Here is a 21,553-nt window from a genome sequence, read left to right as displayed (position 1 = left end):
GCAATTTCCTTGGTTCTTAACCTTCTAACTTGCCTGTCTAGAATCTCAACCGGAACCTCTTTATAGGACAAACTCTCTTTCACACCAATGTTGTCCAAGGGAACAATAGATCTAGGATCACCTACACACTTCTTAAACAACTACACATTAAACACTGAATGCACCAATGCCAAACCCGAGGGCAACTCTAACTTATATTCCACCTTGTCAATCCACCATAAGATTTGATATGGGCCTACATATTGAGGACAAAACTTCCCTTTCTTATCAAAATGCATCACACCCTTCATCGGTGAGATTTTCAAGTAAACACAATTATTTACCTCAAACTCAAGCCCCCCTCTCCTCACATCCGAATATGGCTTTTGTCAACTTTGAGTGGTATTCAACCTCTCTCTTATGATTCTAACCTTTTCCATAGCCTCATGAAACAACTCGGTCCAATCAAGGCAATATCACCAGCTTCAAACCAACTAATAGGAGATCTACACCTTCTACCATACAAGGCCTCAAATGAATCCATTTGAATATTATAATGGTAACTATTAGTATAAGCAAACTCAATCAACAGAAAATGATCATCCCAATTTCCCCTGAAATCAGTGACACAAGCTCTCAACATGTCTTCCAAGGTCTAAATAGTACGCTCTATTTGACCATCCATATGGGGGTGAAAAGTTGCACTCAACTTAACTTGAGTACCAAGACCTTTTTGGAAAGACCTTTAAAATTGAGACGTGAATTGAGTACCTCGACCCAAAATAATGGATAATGAAATACCATAAAGCTTAACCAACTCACGAATAAAAAGTCTAGCATGATCCTCAGTTGAATAGGAAGTCTTAATGGAAAGAAAATGTGCCAACTTAGTCATACAGTCAACAATGACCAAAATTGATTAATTTTACCTATAGGTACAAGGTAAACCCGTAATGAAGTCCATATTCATGTCTTCTTACTTCCATGTTGGAATATTAATGTTTTGAGTTAAACCTCCCAATTTTTTATTCTTAGCTTTCACTTTTTAACAATTACGACATTTGGCCACAAACTCCGCAATATTCTTTTTATGCCATTCTACCAATATACTTCCCTCAAATCTCTAGAAATCTTTGTGGAACCGGGATGAATAGAATATTGCCAACTATGAGTTTCAAAGAAGATTGTTCCCTTTGCCATCAACATTGGAAACACACAAATGACCTTGATATCTAAGCACACCATCTCCTTTTTCGGAGAAAGCCTTAATGGACTTTTCAACAACTGCTTCTTCAACTCAACCAAGGTAGGATAACTATCTTGCTTTTCCTTAACATCTACCACAAGAGATGACTTGGAACCATTTTTCACAACAACAACACCATCCTCTGAACTAACCAAGAGAACACCCAAATGAGCTAGTCTATGAACATCATAAACTAAGTCCTTCTTTTCATCCTCAATATAGGCTACACTATTCATGTACAACATACTAAGAGCATTGTAAAGCACATCCGCTTTACCCAGATGGTACAACACACTCATATCATAGTCTTTCAATAATTCAAGCCACCTCCTTTTTCAACGATTCAAATCCTTTTGGTTGAACACATATTGCAAACTCTTATGGTTGGTGAACAAATTAACATTAACCCCATAGAGATAGTGTCTCTAAATCTTTAAAGCAAACACAACCGCTGCTAAATCCAAGTTATGAGTAGGATAGTTCTTTTCATCTACCTTAAGTTGCCTAAAAGGATAGGCTATTACCCTACTATTTTGCATCAAAACACAACCAAGACCAGCCCTTGAAGTGTCATAATAAATAACAAACCCATCAGAACCTTCTAGTAGAGTCAACACCGTAAAGGAAGTAAGCCTATCTTTCAACTCTTGGAATATTTCTCACATGCCTCAGACCATTGGAATTTCATCTTCTTTTGAGTCAAAGTAGTCAAGGGCGATATAATGGAAGAAAATTCTTCCACAAACTGTCTGTAATAACCAGCTAAGCCCAAGAAACTTTGAACATTGAAAGGAGACAAAGATCTAGGCTAATTCTTTATCGCTTTGGTTTTCTTAGGATCCACCATAATACTTTCACTAGATGCAATATAGCCAAGGAACGCCACTGACTTTAACCAAAACTCACATTTTCTAAACTTAGCAAATAACTGACAGTCCTTAAGGACTTGCAACACAATCCTTAAATGATTGGCATGCTTCTCTTAACTCCTAGAATAAACCAAAATGTCATTAAGGAAGACAATAACAAACATATCTAGATATTAATTGAACACCCTGTTCATCAAATTCAAAAATGTTGTAGGAGCATTTGTCAGTCCTAAAGAAATAATCAAAAATTCAAAGTGACTATACCAGGTTCTAAAATATATCTTCGTAATGTCACATTACCTTACTCAGAGTTGATGATAACCCGACAGAAGATCAATCTTTGAAATGTAACTTACTCCTTGAAGTTTATCAAATATGTCATGAATCCTTAGAATGGGATACTTATTCTTAATAGTGACCTTGTTGAATTATAGATAGACAATACACATTCGAAGAAAACCATCCTTCTTTTTAAAAAAGAGATCTAGAACACCCCTTAGAGAGATACTTGGTCTAATGAACCTTATCCAATAAATATTTCAATTGATTCTTCAATTTCTTAAGTTCCACTAGGGCCATACAATAAGGATGAATAAAGATAGGTTGTGTATCGAGAAGAAGATCAATACTGAATTCTATCTTCCTCTAGGGAGGGATACCAGGGAGATCATCAGAAAATACTTTCGAAAACTCATTAACAATCAAAACTAAATCAAGAGTAGGAGTTTCAGAATTCGTATCCCTAACCCAGAATAAATGATAACTGCAACTCTTAGAGATCATGTTTTGAGCTTGAAGGCATGAGATGAGTTTACCTAACCAAAGAAATACTATCTTTCCATTTTAGGACTGGCTTATTAGGAAACTGAACCTTGACAACATGGGTTCTACAACATATGGAAGCATAACATGCATTCCAAATGAAGAATACCATAAAAATGATCATATCGAGCTTTACCAGATTAACTGAGGTGATTTTATGAAAAACTAAAACTGAGCAATTTCTGTAGACTCTTTTAGCCACAACTAAATCACAAATAGGAGTATAGATTGTAAAGGGTTCTAATGAGATCTCGGGACTAACAATAAATTTCATAGAAAAATAAGTAGTAACAAAGGATAGGGTGGCACCCAGATCTATTAATGCATAACATCAAAGTCAAAGACTTTCAACATACTAGTCACAACATCGGGCAAATCCTCTAATTCTTGATGAGTTTGAAAAACATAATACTTGTTTTGGCGCTGACCACCACCCGAAGTAGTACCATGCTAAGCCAATCAACTTATAGTAGTCTAAGTTTAGGGTCGGCCATATCCACCTCTAGTAGCACTCGAAGGAGAATCCTTCACTTGGTTACCCATTTTACCACAACCAAGGCAAGCACTTGAACCTGCTAGACATTCCCCTAGTTGCTTCTTCCCACACTTCTTGCATGGGGGAATAGGTTGATTGCTTGGAGACTCTCCTTGAAGCTTAGGGATAGAAAACCTATCTTTACTGAACCTCAGAGCCGGAGAGTTAGAAGAATTTTGGCTGAAGTACATTTGGAAAAATTGAGGATGGCCACCACCTCCCGACTTAACATATACAAATCCACCATAATGCCCTCTTGGACTCCCTTCTAGACCTCTTCTTCAATGTTTCCTCTTATATTTGTTCGGCATGTGTTATAATCCTAGAGATGTCCATCTTCTTAATTAGCATGGCAATTCTACATTACTTGGCCACCAATTCCAACACGCTTGAAACAAACTTGCTCATACTAGCTCTTGGGTCTGCAACCATAAAATGAGCATATTTTGAAAACTTACTGAACTTAAGGGCATACTCCCTTACACTCATATTTCCTTGTCGCAAATTTATGAAATCTTGCACTTTAACTTCCCTCAACTCTAATGGGAACAGTCTACAAAAGCACTCTTGAACTCATCCTAATCATTGGGACCATTACCTCTACATCTTTCATCCTTCCATTAATCATACCACACTTTTGTAACCCCTTTGAGTTAATACGCTTCCAAGTCTGCCTTTTCCACTAGACTAATGCCCATGATGTCCATAATCTTTACAATATCCTCAATAAATTCTTGTAGATCCTCATCTACCTTAGAGCCATGAAATTCAGGAGGGTTATGCAGGTGAAATCACAAACTCGTCTAGCCTTCCTATAAATATTTGAGTTCATGAGAGCAAATACCTCTCTATTTTCTTGAGCCCCTATGGCTTGAGCAAAAACTTGGAAAGTGGCTCAAAACTCCGTATGAGAGACTTACTTGTTCAAGGGGTCATTTGGAACTTGGGGATCTTGTCACTACTAATTGACATTCCTTCTTGCGGGGGTTCTTTTTTGAGGCATGATTCTATAATCGCAAAGAGAAAGCATTAGAAGGGAAAGCCTTAAAGTTCAACTCTATCACACTACATAAGAATGATGAAAGAAGTAAAGTTTCCTAAATGTCTCATAGCCTCCTATTCATAGATGTAGTGTGCTTAACACCGATGAACAAGACTCTACTAGACATGACATGTTAGACTCCCTAGAACAACCTAAACATTGTGCTATGAAACACACTTTGTCATGACCCAAGCTAGGCCCTCTATGCGCATGACAATTAGAATCTCAAGGGAATCTAACCAATCCTCTTAGCATATCACTCATCAACATACATAAGGTAAATGAGATAATAAAATTAAATCATAAATGTGGAATAAAATTCTAAATGTAAATGTCTCGATAAATGAGAATCAAACTCAAATCCAAAGGAATAGACAACATAGACTCCATGAATATCTAGCATGCCTCTACTACTTATAGATGGGGCTTAGGACAGTTCCTAGCTCACCACAAGAGAATAAATATCATATGTAGCATAAACAAAATTCAAAGAGTCATGTCCTCAAAATATGAGGACTCATTAACAATGGGAAGTTAGCTCAATATTTAGCCATGAGTGGAGTGAGTCTGATGATCGTCTTATCCTAAATTATGATATAATGTAGGCAAAAATATATGCGTTATTACATGAAATATACTAAGTATGTGAAAAAGCGTGCATGGACAATGATAATCAGGCACATACAATATGAACATATGATGCATGACCAATAATACAAAACATGAGTAAAACTTGAAAACACTTGAGATATATCATAAGGTTAATGCATCATAAGAACTTATAAAATAATGTATACATATGTGGGACTTTAACCAGCTTATAAGACCATGAGAGCTATAACATGAAATTGGATGTAAATCCTACACCGAGAAGAGATAATCTACTTGCCAAGGTAGACTCTATATGATGAACATCACATAACATGAGCTATATGTGGATCCACTAGCTAAGCCATAAAGGAACACATAGGACGTCACATAGTTTGGGAACTAATAGTTCCTACTAGGGTTCCCTCATGGATCCCCACCATGAAGTTCACTCAGTGCTAAGTTAATACAAATGGAATACATAAAACATAATCATTAAGAAATGCAAATAAACTAATCCAATATCATAAAAATATAACATAAGAACAACTCCTAGAAAATCATGATCATAAATTGAACTTGTGGATACTTATTGTAATACCCCGTACTATTCTAACTTAGATTATTTTGAGAATCAAGAGAAATATCTAGAAAAAATGACTCTGGGGAACAGGTCTTCATCCAAATAGAAAAAATGGGAAAATTACCTGGGAGGGTAATTTTGATTCGGATAAATTTTTAGATAGTAGAGTCTACTATGTCTTCGCGTTGCGGAGAAGAAAAATTTAGAAAGTTGGATCTGGGACCAGGTCTACAACGCGGACCTGAATGCATATTTTTGCTTGACTTTTGTTTTAATGACATGCATTTTGGTCTTTTCCCTACTATTCCCATGCTTAATCCACTATCTTTTGGGATCAAATCCTTCATTTAGCAGTATCCAAAGGGGTTTTCTCTCATTAAGCCCCCAAAACCTTTGAGAGCAAGTACTAAAGAGAAGAGGAGAAGCCAGTGTTCAAGGATTTTAAGCCTAATTGTCAATTTTCGCTTAAGAAATCTTCTTTCTTGGTATGTAAGACTATCATAGCATTGGACTAAGTTCATCCTCATGCCCTACATCTCTATATAGTCAAGTTGACGTTCAATATTGAGTTTCTAATTCTGATAATGTGATTTCTTGAGTTTTCTATATAAATTCCATTGTATCCTTGGGTATATTTAAATATATTTTGATGAGTTTCTCAAGTGGAGTTTTGAGGTTTGGGATTTTGGTTGAATCCACATGAAACCTATTTAAATTTTGTATTGATTATTTTATGCACTACTTGAGTTAAATAATGACTAGTAATTTTCATAATTTGATTGAAAAATAGTTTGAGCATGAGTTGAGTTTGAGAATCTCTTAATTATTCTTTTGACCATGAGTTTGAGAAGTTTCTTAATTATTATTTTGAGCGTGAGTATTTCGAGTATAAACATAGTGAGCATTAATACCTTTAGAACATCTATTTTGAGATTGAATTAAGAAATTAAATTATATTTTTATTTGAAATGCATTCACTGAGTTGAGATTATACCTATTTTAAAGAGAAGAGATGATATGAGCTTTGAGTTAAGTCCAAATAAATGAGTTAATTAGGTAACTATACTCGCTTGAGTTATGGGCATAATAAATCATATTTTGGGAGTATTATTGATAACCAATTTGGGCAAGTATATAGAAAAACTCAAATACTATAAACTACGTAGCCAGCGTACGATATGATCATACCGTTCATTCGAGTGACTTCTCATTGTCCCAAAAGAAGGCTTTTATTGGATTCAGAGATGAGTTTGCGTCCCTTACCCTGATAAGGTATTGGATGGATGTGGCAACAACAACAGTTTTTTGTATCATCACGTAGCTAATAAGTGATGGTATCGGTTAGATAAACTCCCCAAGAAATAAAATTATTATATTTTATACATTTATTTGCATTACTATCTTTAAAAGTATTGTTTCTTATTATAATACATGCTTATTTGAGTTGAGCTATTTTTAGTGTTGAGTTCTTGAGTTAAGTACCCTGAGTAAGTTTCTTTTTTCCATTTTATGTACTCGTACATTCCATATAATGACTTTATTTGACTTGCATAGTTTTATGATGTGGATATAGGTGATAGAGATCCTAACCCTAGTGCACCGTTGAAGATCATTTTCTACCCAAATTTAGTGAGACCTCTTTGCATTCAAAGTTGCTCTTGAGTATTTATTTTTTTCAGTTATTAATTATTAGTTTGTGGTAGCCGTGGGCATGTCGCGGTACCTATTTCAGAGTTAGTATTCTAGAGGCTTCATAGACTAGTAGACTGTGTTCAGTTTATTTCCCATAGTATGTTTTGAAACATTGAGTTAAGTCTCATACATTTATATACTTAAGTTTCATGATTTATGTTAAAGAGTATTATGTTGCAAGCTTCATTTTTCCTATCTGAGTTTATTTATGAACTAAAGTCACTCCTTTAGTGAGTTATCCTGGACAAGTTATTCACTTTGGACCAGCAATGGTTTTTGAGTGCCGGACATATCCAGGGTGTAGGCTCGAGGCATCACAAACTTTGTATCAGAGCACAGAGTTCTAGAGTCTTGGGGTGTCTATGAAGCCAAGTCTAGTAGAGTCCTTCTTATCAGTGTGAAGCACGCCACATCTATAATTGGGAGGCTATAGGGCTTTCAAAAATGTTTCACTTCTTTCTTACTCCATCTCATGTTATAGTGTTTAAGTCTATGAAATCTCCTTCTAATTCATGCATTTCATATTTTTTAGATTATGCCTTCAAAGAGAACATTAAGTAAAGGAATGTTGTTGAGAACGAAGTTCCGCAACCCTCTGAAATATAGACACAGAATCGAGCCAGAACAGTTGAGGATGAAGTTGAGAATCAGACTCAAGAAGTTTCACAGACCGTGCAGCAAACAATGACTTCAGAGGCTGAATTTCAGGGAGCTACCTCTTTGCTCACCCAGTTGATGGCTATACAGACAGTTCATTAGAATGCCCAAATCCTAAGCTCTAGTTCTCAAGAGACGTTTGTTGCAAATAGGATTCGTTATTTCCAGAGGATGAACCCACCAGTCTTTATTGGATCAAAGGTTGAGAAAGATCCTCAAACCTTCATTGATAACATGTGGAAGATTTTAAAAGCCATGCATGTCACATAAATAAGAAACAGTTGAAATTGTCTCCTACTAGATGAAAGATATTTCCAACCTCTAGTGTAATTAATGGAAGGAAAGTAGAGGTAAGGATATTAAGACAATTGTTTGGGATGAGTTCGAGAATGCATTCTTGGACCACTTCTTCCCGTTAGAGCTAAGGGAGGCAAAGGTAGAGGAGTTTGTAAACCTAAAATAGGAGGGGATGATTGTCAAAGAATATAGTATCAAGTTCATTCAGTTGTCTGGATATGCGCCCAAAATAGTTCCCGATATAAGAGATAAAATCGGGAAATTTGCTTCAGGTTTAGGCAGGCATGTAAAGAAGGAGTATCAGGTACCCTAATTGATCTCAGATATGGACACCTCTATAATGATAGTGTATGCCTAATAGGTTAAGGAGAAAAAGAGGAGTAGCAAAGCAAGAGATCCAGCTTTCGTAAGTAATGAGGGAAACCACCAGAAGGGTAGTAATGGCCATCGTTCTTTCCTCTAGAAGAAGTCTTCTGGCTATCCACCATCTCCAATAAGTGTACATTTAGCTAACAACAGGAATGACCAGAGGTCTCAAGGTAACCATAATTTCAGAGCCCAAGGCACTGAGTCCCAAGGAAGTATTGTTCAAGGTTTGTTATGCAAGCTGCCTTAGGGTAGGTATGGAAGACTCCACTTGGAAGAGTGCTGATATAGAGCTAATGGTTGTTATAATTATGTCCATATAGGTCACTTTATGAGAGATTATCTGTTAGACAGGTAGGGTAATGGGGGAAATAAAGCCCAATCTTCTTCGGTAGCACATCTTAATAGAGCAAATCAAAGAGGTTCTACTTTAGGGATATGATGAGGTCTAAACCATATATATATTATAGACAATAGGCATGACTAAGAGAACTCACCAGATGTTGTCATTGGTATGCTTTGAGTCTTTTTTCATGATGTTTATGGTTTACTTAATCCAGGTGCTACCTTATCTTTTGTGACTCCTTATATAGTTGTTAAGTTTGGGATTCTTCTTAAATGACTCCATTCAGTTTTTCTACTCCTAGAGGTGAGTGATTGTATAGTATTTGTCTACCATAAAGACACTTCTTCAGAATTAATTGAGCTAGATATGGTTGACTTTGATGTCATTCTTGGCATGGACTAGCTTTATGCTTGTTATGCCTCAGTTGATTGTAGAACTTGAGTAATTAAGTTTAACTTTCAAAATAAGTCAATTATAGAGTGGAAGGGAAATCCATCTTTGCCAATGGGTCAATTCATTTCCTACCTTAAGGATAGAAAGTTAGTTTCCAAAGGGTGTGTCTACTATATTCTTCGAGTTAGAGATGATAATTTGGAGATGTCATCCCTCTAGTCAGTTTCAATCGTTAGTGAGTTTCCAGAAGTCTTTGCTTAAGATATGCCTAGAGTTCCTCCCGATAGGGAGATAGATTTCAGAATAGATATGTTTCTCGATATGCAGCCTATTTCTATTCCTCCATATAGAATGACTCTCGCTGAGTTAAAAGATTAGTTGAAGGATTTTTTAGACAAGGGGTTTATTAGACTGAGTGTCTTACCCTGGGACACTCTTGTCCTATTCGTGCAAAAGAAAGATGGGTCTTTGAGAATGTGCATTGACTATCGTCAGTTGAACAAGGTTACCATAAATAAAAGTATCCACTTTTGAGGATCGGTGATCTTTTTGACCAACTTTAGGGTGCCACCTGTTTCTTGAATATAGAACTCAGATCAGGCTATCATCAGTTGAAACTAAGAGTGTGATATTTCGAAGACAGCCATCAGAACCAAGTATGGTCACTATGAGTTTCTAGTCATGTCCTTTGATTTGACTAATTCCCCTTCAACATTAATGGACATGAATAGAGTGTTCAAGCAGTATCTAGACATATTTGTGATTGTGTTTATCGATGACATTTTGATCTATTTGAGGAACGAGGAGGAGCATGACTACTATCTTAGAAATGTTCTTCAAACTCTCAAGGAAAAGGAGTTATATGCTAAGTTTTTAAATTGTGAGTACTTGATTGCATTTATGGCATTATTAGGCCATATTATTTCTAGAGATGGTATTCGAGTGGACTCGTAGAAGATTGAATCCATAAAGAACTGGCCAAGACCTACATCCCTAACTACATAAGAAGTTTGTTGGATTTGGTTGGATTTTATAGGAGTTTTGTTGAAGGATTCTCTTCTATATTATTGCCATTGACTAAGTTGGCTCAAAATAATACTGATTTTCAATGGTCCAATGCTTCTGAGAAGAGTTTTCAAGAGTTGAAAACAAATTGATTATTGCTCCACTTTTCTCCTTATCGAGGGAACATATAGGTTTGTGACTTATTGCGATGTGTCTAGATTTGTATTGGATTGTGTTCTAATGTAGAAAGGCAAGGTTATTACATATGATTCCAGATAACTTAAGGTTCATGAGTGGAATTATATGAATCATGATCTAGAGTTAGCACCGATAGTATTTGCACAGAAGATTTGACGTCACTATCTTTATGGAATGCATATAGATGTGTTTACGGATCTGAAAAGTCTACAATATGTATTTAGTCAAAAAGAGCTCAACCTGAGGCAAAGAAGATGGCTTGAGATTCTCAAGCACTATGACATGAATATTCTCTACATCTAGATAAATCTAATGTTGTTGGCGATGCTCTTAGTACGTTGTCCATGGGGAGTACTGCTCATGTTGAGGAGGAGAATAAAGAGTTAGCCAAGGAACTGCATAGACTTTTATGTTTGGGAGTTCATCTTGTAGACTCTAATGAGGGAGGTGTTATTGTCCATAATGGGGTTGAGTCTTCATTATTATCGAAGTAAAAGAAAATCAAGATCAAGATCCTATTCTCCTCCAATTAAAAGATGATGTTCATAAGCAGAAAGTAATGGCTTTCGCCAAAAGAAAGATGGAGTGTTGAGATAGCAAGGCAGGTTATGTTCTCCAAGTGTTGATGTTCTTAGAGATAGAATAATTGCAGAGGCCTAAAGCTCCAAGAATTCCATCCCTCCAGGTTCTACAAATATGTACCACAACTTGAGAGAGGTTTATTAGTGGAATGGTATTAAGAGAGACATAGAAGAGTTTGTATCCAAGTTCTCGAATTGCCAACAAATCAAGGTTGAGCATTAAAGGCCTTGTGGTGTATCTTAAAATATAGAGTTTCCTAAGTGTAAGTGGGAGATTATCAACATGGATTTAATTATAAGCTTGCCATGATCTAATAGACATCATGATTTGATTTGGGTGATTGTGGATAAAATGACTAAATTAGCCCACTTCTTGCTCGTGAAGACTACAGATTTAGCCAAGGATTATGCAAGGTTGTATATTTGAGAGATAGTTAGATTGCATGGATTTCCCTTGTCCATCATCTCAGACAGAGGTACTCAATTAACTACACAATTTTGTAAGACCTTCCAGAAAGGTTTAGGTTCGAAGGTGAATCTTAGTACCACTTTTCACCCAAAGACAGAGGGTCAAGAAGAGCATACTATTCAGACTTTTAAGAATATGTTGAGACCCTATTTTATCGATTTCAAGGTCAATTGGGATGATCACTTACCGCTTATTGTGTTTTTTACAATAATAGCTTCCATTCGAGCATTCAAATGTCTCTAGATGAGGCTCTTTATGGGAGAAGATGTAGATCACAAATTGGGTGGTTTGATATTGGTTAGTCTAAGTTGATAGGTCCATATTTAGTCTACCAAGCTATTGAGAAAGTGAATATCATCCAAGAATGGTGGAAAACTATGCAAAGTTATTCGAAATCCTAAACTGGTATTAGAAGAAGAGACTTGTAGTTTGAGGTAAATGATTGGGTGTACTTGAAGGTTTCTTCCATGAAGGGAGTTATGAGGCTTGGAAACAAAGTAAAGTTGAGTCCGCATTACATTGGTCCCTACCATATTATAAAGAGAGTGGGCAACACCGCCTATGAGTTAGAGCTTTCTTCAGAGCTAGATATCGTTCATCTAGTGTTCCATATCTCCATACTTAAGAAATGCTTGGGGGATCATTCACTCATTATTCCAACCTAAAATATTGGAGTGAAAGGTATATTGTATTATGAGGAGTTTCCTATTCAAATCCTTGATCATCAAGTTCGTAAACTAGGGACCAAAGAGGTCGCTTCAATCAAAGTTTTATGGAAAAATCAAGTCATTAAAGAAGCTACATGAGAGGATGAAGAGGATATCAAAGCCAAGTACCCGCATTTATTTATTCCTCCTATATTCATGTTGAAGACTTTCTTGAGTTTGATAAAATTGCATGAGTTATTCTTTAGTTAGTATTTTAAAGTTTTTGCATTTTATTCGTGGATTGAGTAAATTCTAAGCGAGCTCATCATTTGAGTATGAATGATCCCAAGGGGGATATATTGTAATACCCCGTACAAAGAGAAAAAAGATTAATCTGGGGACCAGGTCCTCATCGCGGACCTGGAAGATTATTTTTTCCTGGCTTTCTTTTTAATGAGGGGTGTTTCGATCATTTACTCATCTTTTCCAAACTTAACCCACTATATTTTGGGATCAGAATCCATTCCTTATCAGTACCCAAAAGGGTTTTCTCTCATTAAACAACCAAATCACTTGAGAGAAAGACCTAAAGAGAAGAGGAAAAGCTAGGGTTCATGGATTTCAAGGCTAATCTTCAATTTTCGCTTAAGAAATCTTCATTCCAAGTATGTAAGGATATCATAACATTGGAATAAGTTCGTCCTCGTTCCCTACATCTCTATATAATCAAGTTGAGTTTTAAGATTGAGTTTCTAATTCTGATAATGCAATTTTCTGAGTTTTCTATATAAATTTCATTGTGTTCTTGGGTATATTCAAATATATCTTGATGAGTTTCTCTAGTTAAGTTTTGAGGTTTGGAAGTTATGGTTGAATCCATAGGAACCCTAGTCAAATTTTGTATTGATAATTTTATGCACTCTTCAAGTTAAAAATTGAGTAATTATTTTCATCATTTGATTGAAAAATAGTTTGAGCATGATTTGAGGTTGATAAGTCTCTTAATTATTATTTTTAGTATGAGTTTTAGAAGTCTCTTAATTATTTTAATCATGAGTATTTTGAATATAAATGAGTTGACCATTAATACCTTTAGTATATCTATTTTGATATTGAGTGAAGAAGTCAAATGATATTTTTATTTTAAATGTATTCACTGAGTTCAGATTCTAAAAATTTTAAAGAGAAAAGATGGGTTGAGGTGAGATGAGTTTTGAGCTATGTCCAAAGGAGACTAAATGAGTTAATTGAGTTGATATACTCACTTGAGTTATGATCATAATTAACCATATATTTGGAGAAGTATTGAGCACTGATTTGGGCATGAGTATAGAACAACTCGAACCCCATAAACTACATAGCCAGCCTAGGATAGGATCATACTGTTCATTCGGGTGACTCCTCATTGTTCCAAAAGAGGACTTTTATTGGATCTAGAGATGAGTTTGCATTCCTTATCCTGGTAATGTATTGAACGGTTATGGAAACGACAATAGTTCATTGTATCATCACGAAGCTCATAAGTGATGGTTGTCGGTTAGAGAAACTCCCCCAAGAAGAAATTGTTATATTTTATACATTGAGTTTCATTACTACCTTAAATAGCATTGTTTCTTATGATATTTCGTGCTTATTTGAGTTGAGTTGTTTTCAGTGTTGAGTTCTTGAGTTGACTACACTGGGTAAGTTTTCTTTTGCCATTTTTCATACTCGTACATTCCATGTACTTACGTCATTCAACCTGCATCATTATATGGTGCAAATACAGATGATAAAGATCCTCAACAAGCGCAACATTGAAGATCAGTTTCTATCCAGCTTTGGTGAGACCTCTTTGCATTTAGAGGCTCTCTTGAGTCTTTATTTTTCAATTATTAATTATTATATTGCAAAAATCATAGGACTGTCCTAGTACCTATTTCAGAGTCACTATTCTAGAGGTTTCATGGACTAGTAGACAATGTTCAGTTTATTTCCCAGAGTATGTTTTGAAATATTGAGTTAAATCTCATAAAGTGTTTATACTTAGGTTTCATGATTTAATTTAATGAGTATTAGGTTGCATTTTCATTGTTCCCATATGAGTTTATTTATGAGTTAAAGTCTTCTGTTGAGTGATTTAGCCAGGACAAGTGGTTCACTTGGGAGAAGCAATAGTTTCATAGTGTCGGCCACGTCCAGGGTGTAGGCTCAGTGCGTGACACTTACCTTTCAAAGCATCCATATCATCATAACTTGCTTATTATGAGAAAACCTTTCACAATTCACGATTTTATACTTGAATACATACTTAAATCATAATACATAGCTTTCATAAACCATACATGAGAATTCATAAACTATATGATCATAAATCCATAATTCATACTTCAAATTGATATCATGATGCATGGGTCATTGTGAAATACCTTGAAAACATATAATTGCATTGAAATCATGCATGAATAGACTATTATCAATGAATAAGAACATAATTGAGTTGATCCATATGCAAATTTTTCAAAACCCTAGAATTGAGAGAATCAGAATTGATAAAAAAAAAAGAGAAATTCTTGGAACCCCATGGATAGAAAGGATTCATGGATGAATTCTCACATACATTGATGAAGATCAACTTGAAATTTGAAGAAGAATCTTGAACCTTAGAACCCTAGCTTGATGGAGAAGAAGAGCCTTTTGGGAGAGAATCCTTGAAACCTTAGAGTGATTATGTGAAAATAAGAGGGAATGGTGGGAATTTGAAGGTTCTAGGTATTTATAGGCTTAGCATAATGACCCAAAAATATCCAGATGTATAGATATAATAGTAGCAAAAGACCAAAATATCCTTCACTAAATCTGGTCGAAGGGACCTACAGTCAATTCCCATGGGTCGTAGGAATTGTGAATGATCATAGGGTCAGGATCGTAAGGTCAGTGCTTTAAATGTTGGGCTGCTGGAAATTGTACATTGGACCTATGACTTGGGTCTACAGCTCGTCGAAAGTGTTACGGATCAAAGGGATGACTCGTCAAACACCCCAAAACTTAGCCATAAATCCAAAACTCAGGACCTATCTTACGAGTGGAGTCTATAGCCCATCAAAGTTTCTATGGGTCATAAGGAGCCCTTGTCTTGGCAAATTTTAAAAATCCTGAATCTCTGAGTTTCTGAACTTCTCCTATGGGTGCTTTCTACGGATTGTAGGAACCTTTATGGTCTATAGGAACCCCTTGTACGGTGGGTTCACACATGGTGAATTTTCCCTTTCTCAGAACCTTCTTCACGAGCCATTTCTACGATTTTTTACCCTTCCTATGGGTCGTAAACGCAACTCATCTCAGAACTCAAAATTTTCCTAAGTGTTAATCTCCCTACGACGGCCTTCCTACAGCCCATAGAACTTGCTGCGGTCCATTGGTTGGCTCGTAGGAACCTGCACCAGTAAATTTTTACAATATTTTCTTTCATCATTTTCTTTTGTTTGGCCTTCCAACTTTTGGGGTCTCACATATAAGATAATGGTCGTTCGATGTCTAATCGCCTACCATAATTAACAGTCTAACTACATCGATGAGTGGGGATAGACGTGGAACAACTATGGATCAATTTCTCTATCTTCTTCATTCATAACCAAACTTGGTATACTAGGTATATCTCTATCATAGATACAAAACACACTAAGTTTTAACCTAGAATAAACACGTTTCTTACATTCCCGTTCTATCCTTCTATTCGTCTCTCGAGTTTAAAAATGGACAAGAAATGTATTCTAATATTGATCAGGCATTAAAATAATAAAAGCAAGAATAAAAGAATAACTTAGGGTTAAAACCCATTTTCATCCTAAGAAATTCATTTTAAACCATCACTCATAGCTACAACCCTAGAATTAGGGAATTTAGCTACTCATGCTTTGATTTATGAGAATAGTTTTGTTGCAAGGCATTTAAGTATTCAAAAGATAGAAAATAGAGATCAACCCTAGTTCTCATGAGAAATACCTCATCCAAAAAAACATTATCCATGAAGGTAGAAACAAATGATTACACAAATAATAAAACTTGGCTATTTATAGAGTTTGGAAGAAAATGCGGACAAATTTCACCTTCCAGGTCCACGATGCGGACCTATTCCCTCACTTCAAGTTTAAATAAGATTTCCCTTCTGGGCTACGCGGTACCATCACACTCCATGCCTAATTATTTCTCAAAGTCAAATTTTATTTCCTAGGTCCACGACACGGAGGTGGTGTTGATTCCTACTGTCTTGCCTCAACGTTGCTCCATCACTAGCCTTTAATACCCTTCTCATCCTTTTTTTACCATCTTTTGTGGATTTTCTACCTTAAAAATACCTAATCATACTGGTTAGCAAAAACACAAGAAAACTTAACTAAACTATCGTGACCCACATAGGATTTGCTTTCAAAACTACTGAAAACATGGGTTTATTTGGCTATATGGCATATAAATATGTCAAATATCACCACCGCACACTTAAAGCTTTGTTTTTCCTCGAATAAATACACACATTTATGAACAAGAAGACTCTAATACACTACTCCAAATAAGGCATTTAGTCATAGACTACAACAACTCACAAAAATAGCACGTATTCTAATGAGCATTTTCCACAATCAATTTAGCCCAAATGACTAGTTCGAAACATTCTAACCTAAACAATTGACTCTGAACTTTAGCAAACTTATACATAATACTAATTCAAAGGTTTTATGAATCACCTATCCTTCATTAAACATATTCCCTTAGCACAGGAGAGGGACACCCAAAATCATTCACACATGAACACAATTTCAGAAAATAGGTGTTAGAATAGAATTTTTCTCACTCTCCCAAATGAATTCTCATTTACCCAAGACGACCCATAGGCTTTCCCTTAGTGTGATAATCCATTAATTTAAGACTGTGTGAGTTCAAGATTAAATACGACTTTGTGGGTTGTATTGTAGGCTAGGGGATGAGTTGGTATTGTTTTTTGCTATGATTAGTGACTCACATTCCAAAGCGCTTTAATACATCGCACTTCTTACTCACACACTTCTTCCAAAAACCTATTTCGGACCTCTTTCCTTGTCCCCAAATTTGTTTATTCATTCCTTCTCTTTAAGCTACTTACATACCTATCGTAAGGAGTTTTTTCTTACTTATTTTTCATCATTTTGGTTTTGATTTTATTTTGTACTCCCTATCAATAAGACATAGGTTTAAAGCACCAATAAAAAGTTCCTAAGGGGACTTCACACTCCACTTTTCCTCTTTTCAATCTTTTCTCCTTATCACATACATCATTCTATTAAAGCACTTATGAGCTTTGGATCAAATTTGTTCTAATGAAAGAAAGGGGATCAACTTCATATGAGGCTACCAAAGAACGGGTTAAAGGCTTGAAGGGGTTAACTAGGATCAAATATTGAGGTAGGTAAAAGAAAGTACAAAATAAGGCTATTAATGAATAGCCTATATCACTTCTAAACTTACAGTTATTATTTCACCTTATTAACAAATAGGGCAAGTTCTAGACATCCACATGTAGGCATGGAATACAAAAAAAACCTCACACACACTTGGAATATATTTAAATCAAGAAGGCTCACCACAGAATGTCAACTAATAAATAGCATGAATTTATGATTAAGAACAAGCCACATAGAGTCCAAGAATTGAGCTTAGCTGTATCAAACATAGTCATCTCATTTCATGACATGCTTTCACATTTCAATCTTTCTCCAGTCGTTTAACCTTGCCAAAACTTCATTGTCACAAAGAAGACACAACCATAGACGAGCGTACCCATAATAAGATCGTCATCCATCTAGACTTTTGTAAAATCCTCAGCCAAAGAACTGAAAACAAATTTTTAGGAACCCATAACAAAATTACTATAATAACCAAAGGCACAAATATTTACACAGAGAGGTATACCCCACCCCACATTTAAATATAGCACTATCCTCAATGCTTCAACACACAATAGCAAAAATAAAAATAAGATAGGGTAAGGAACTTCCTTGATTAGTGCTTCATTTCATCATCAGCTCCGGGGTCCTCAAAAGGTAGAGGTTGGTTAACCTCCTCTTCTAAATCAGAATATATGTCCACCTCCTCCTCTGAGTTAGAATCTATGTCCGACCCTACACGCCATTTGTCCTCATCAGTGGGACATCATTATAAGTAGGCTCGAAGAAGTTTGGGCCCAATTCCAACACTGCCATGACTTGTTCATTCAGAGGATATTGCCTTTCAACCTCAAGTAGTTCCTTTCTTGTAGAAGCCAAGCACCTATTTCTATGTCGTAGCATTTCATTCCTATACATACGAACCATGATAAGGTCACCTCTTCTGTGGCACTCTACAATAGTGAGGGTAGGCCATGGATGGCGTAAGGTCCCTTAATCTTCATCACATCTTCAACCATTGTGCATAGGTGAACCATATAGTCAACCCTTCTTCGGTCATCCTCGCATTCTAGCACAATAGGTTAATTAGTACACCAAATTCATACCTTCTGCCTCGATGTACCTTTTCTTTACACATGACAACCTTTAACAAAAATCCTATATTGATTTCAGTGCCATTCATTAGAGCATACACCAAGCAAATATTATTCTTCGTGTCATCAGTGAAATCCAATCCTGGTATCATACAGTTCATCACAATCTTGAGCCACACACGTGCTTCTCTATTCATATGGGCATACGGGAAAGTTTGGTCATAACTTTGATACCCATAGTGTGTCTACCTAGCCGTAGATCAGCTTCCACACAAATTGTGCCTGATGTCCTGATAACGTAGGTAAACTTTTATTCCAGTTAGTACAGTAGGTGATGATTCAGCAGTCCTTAGAAGTTCGTTTAATGCTAACAGAGTGAGAGGAATATCAATGTCACGCCCCGAGAGGGTACCCTAGGCGTGGCCGGCACTCAGAAACCATTTCTGGCTTCCGAGAGAACCACTTGGTCTCATTTCTTATTTATTCATCAGCGGAAGACTTAAGAATACTAATGTGGGCTAGTCATAATCAAAGGAAAAATAGATAACTTTTATAAGAAGTAGTTTCTAAGGAGAACTACTCCGATTACATCATCAGACTCTGTCTATGAAGCCTCTAATACTCTTAGATGGTGCCAATGACATGTCCATGGCTACCTCAAAAGAAACATCACACTCAACAATAATAAAAGGATAAGGAGCTCCTTCGAATACAAGAAGGACTCACCAAATAGCTGAAAAGAAATTATCTTCAACGATGCGCCTGTTGAGGATCTCTAACACCTGTATCTGCATCATAAAACGATGCAGGTCGAATGACATCAGTACGTGGAATGTACGAGTATGTAAAATGGCAGAAAGATAAGGACAGATATCAAAAAAAACTCCTCTCAAGAAAACTCAGCTCAGAACTCAACATCATCTCAACATGAATATGTAATGCAAGTTTAAAATATAATAATAAAAATAATAGTAATAAGCAATGCTTACTCAGTTGGGAGTTTCTCTAACCGACAACCATCACTTATGAGCTAGCGATGATACAACGAAGCAATGTCGTTGCCACATCCATCCAATACCTTGCCAGGCTAAAGGACATCACCATCTTGGATCCATTCATCAAAGTCCTCTTTTTGGGACTTAAGAGGCATAGCCTCCATCCTACGCTGGCTACGTAGTTCTGGGGTTTGAGTCAATTAAACTCTTACCCAACTCGGTGCTCAATACTACTCCCAAAATATGTGCTCATATTAAACTCATCATCTAGTCTCATTGGACTTTAATTTAAATCATCAAACTCATCTCATTTCATGTTCATCAATCATTATACTTCCAAAAAAACATCATTTACATCTCATCAAAACATCTTGCTCAAAATATCATTTTTCTCAAATTCATTCAAATTCAACTCTTTTGCTCTTTCAAAACTCAATAAAATACATATATAGTATTAATTCATATAACTTTCTTTTTATCAATTAAAATAATAAAAAACCAACATATTTACTCAAAACATATGTAAAAATATTCATGAACATCAAATCAATTAGGATTCATGGAAAAGTAGCCATGAACAATAATTCCAATAATATGAGAGATAACAATAATAATAATATTAATGCATAAATATATCAAACTCAATAGAAGAAGAATTAATTCATCTAGAATTCAAGATTTGGATAAAACTCAACTATAACTCAATTATAATAAATTTAAATATTGGGCGCATGGACGAACTCAATCCAATGCTATGAAAGCCTTACATACCTTAAATCCGAAGGTTTACTCCGAATTGGAACACTCTTGGATTCCTAGCTTTTTCTTCTCGCCGGAGCATTTTGTGTACTACCCGGAGTATAAGAATCACCGGAGTAGTATTTTTATACTACTAAAACTAAAACTATATTTGAGAAGAAGTATATAGAGAGAAGAAATGCTTAAGAAAGCTTGATGAATAAAATGAGGAAATAAGGTGGGTATTTATAGGTGGGAAAGAGGGACCTAATAATAAATAAAATAATTATAAAAAAAATCTGAAAATTTAATGGAATATATTGATGTCATGGATGATGTTAAATGGAGGACAATTTATGTCATGCATGATGTCAAATGCATCTAGATATTTCCATGGTAGGTAAGATGAGTTTTTTTTAATAGAATACTCGTTTTTGAAGCTGCGTTTGAATAAGATAAATTCCTTATTAGGATTTGGTGTATTCATAAGAATTGTAGATATGGAAGTCTAGTTTCATATCGTTCAAGAATCAACCAATTTGGAGCAACCTACAGTGCGATATGAATTTTCTTCTATCAACACTCAATTTCCGTCACATCACTATATCTTGCAAAGATTAATTTATTTGACCTACTTATACTCCGAATTTGTAGTTATGTTCTTCTTGAAAGTTGTAGGTAAGGATGTTGTGATTACCCAGAAATTTGAATCACCTAATTTGGACCAACCTATGAAAAGTTATGCCCAAAATACAGAGGCTGTATTATTTTCCTCGAGAATTGAAATACCGACATACAACATTTTAGGGGTTGTTACAATATCTCCCCCTTGGGATTTCACAAAATGTGAATATGTGACAGGTTCCAAATTAGCATAAAACTCCCACACAACATACAAATTGAACTTCATGGGGTCAACAAAGATAAACTCACTGTGGATTTCCTCGATACGTCTCACTATTCGTGGGAACTCCCTTTCAAAATTCTTATCGTTGATACACACATCGAATAA

The sequence above is a fragment of the Solanum dulcamara genome, chromosome 11 (genome assembly GCF_947179165.1).
Source record: "Solanum dulcamara chromosome 11, daSolDulc1.2, whole genome shotgun sequence".
Taxonomy (NCBI): domain Eukaryota; kingdom Viridiplantae; phylum Streptophyta; class Magnoliopsida; order Solanales; family Solanaceae; genus Solanum; species Solanum dulcamara.
Note: the sequence above shows the minus strand (reverse complement) of the source record.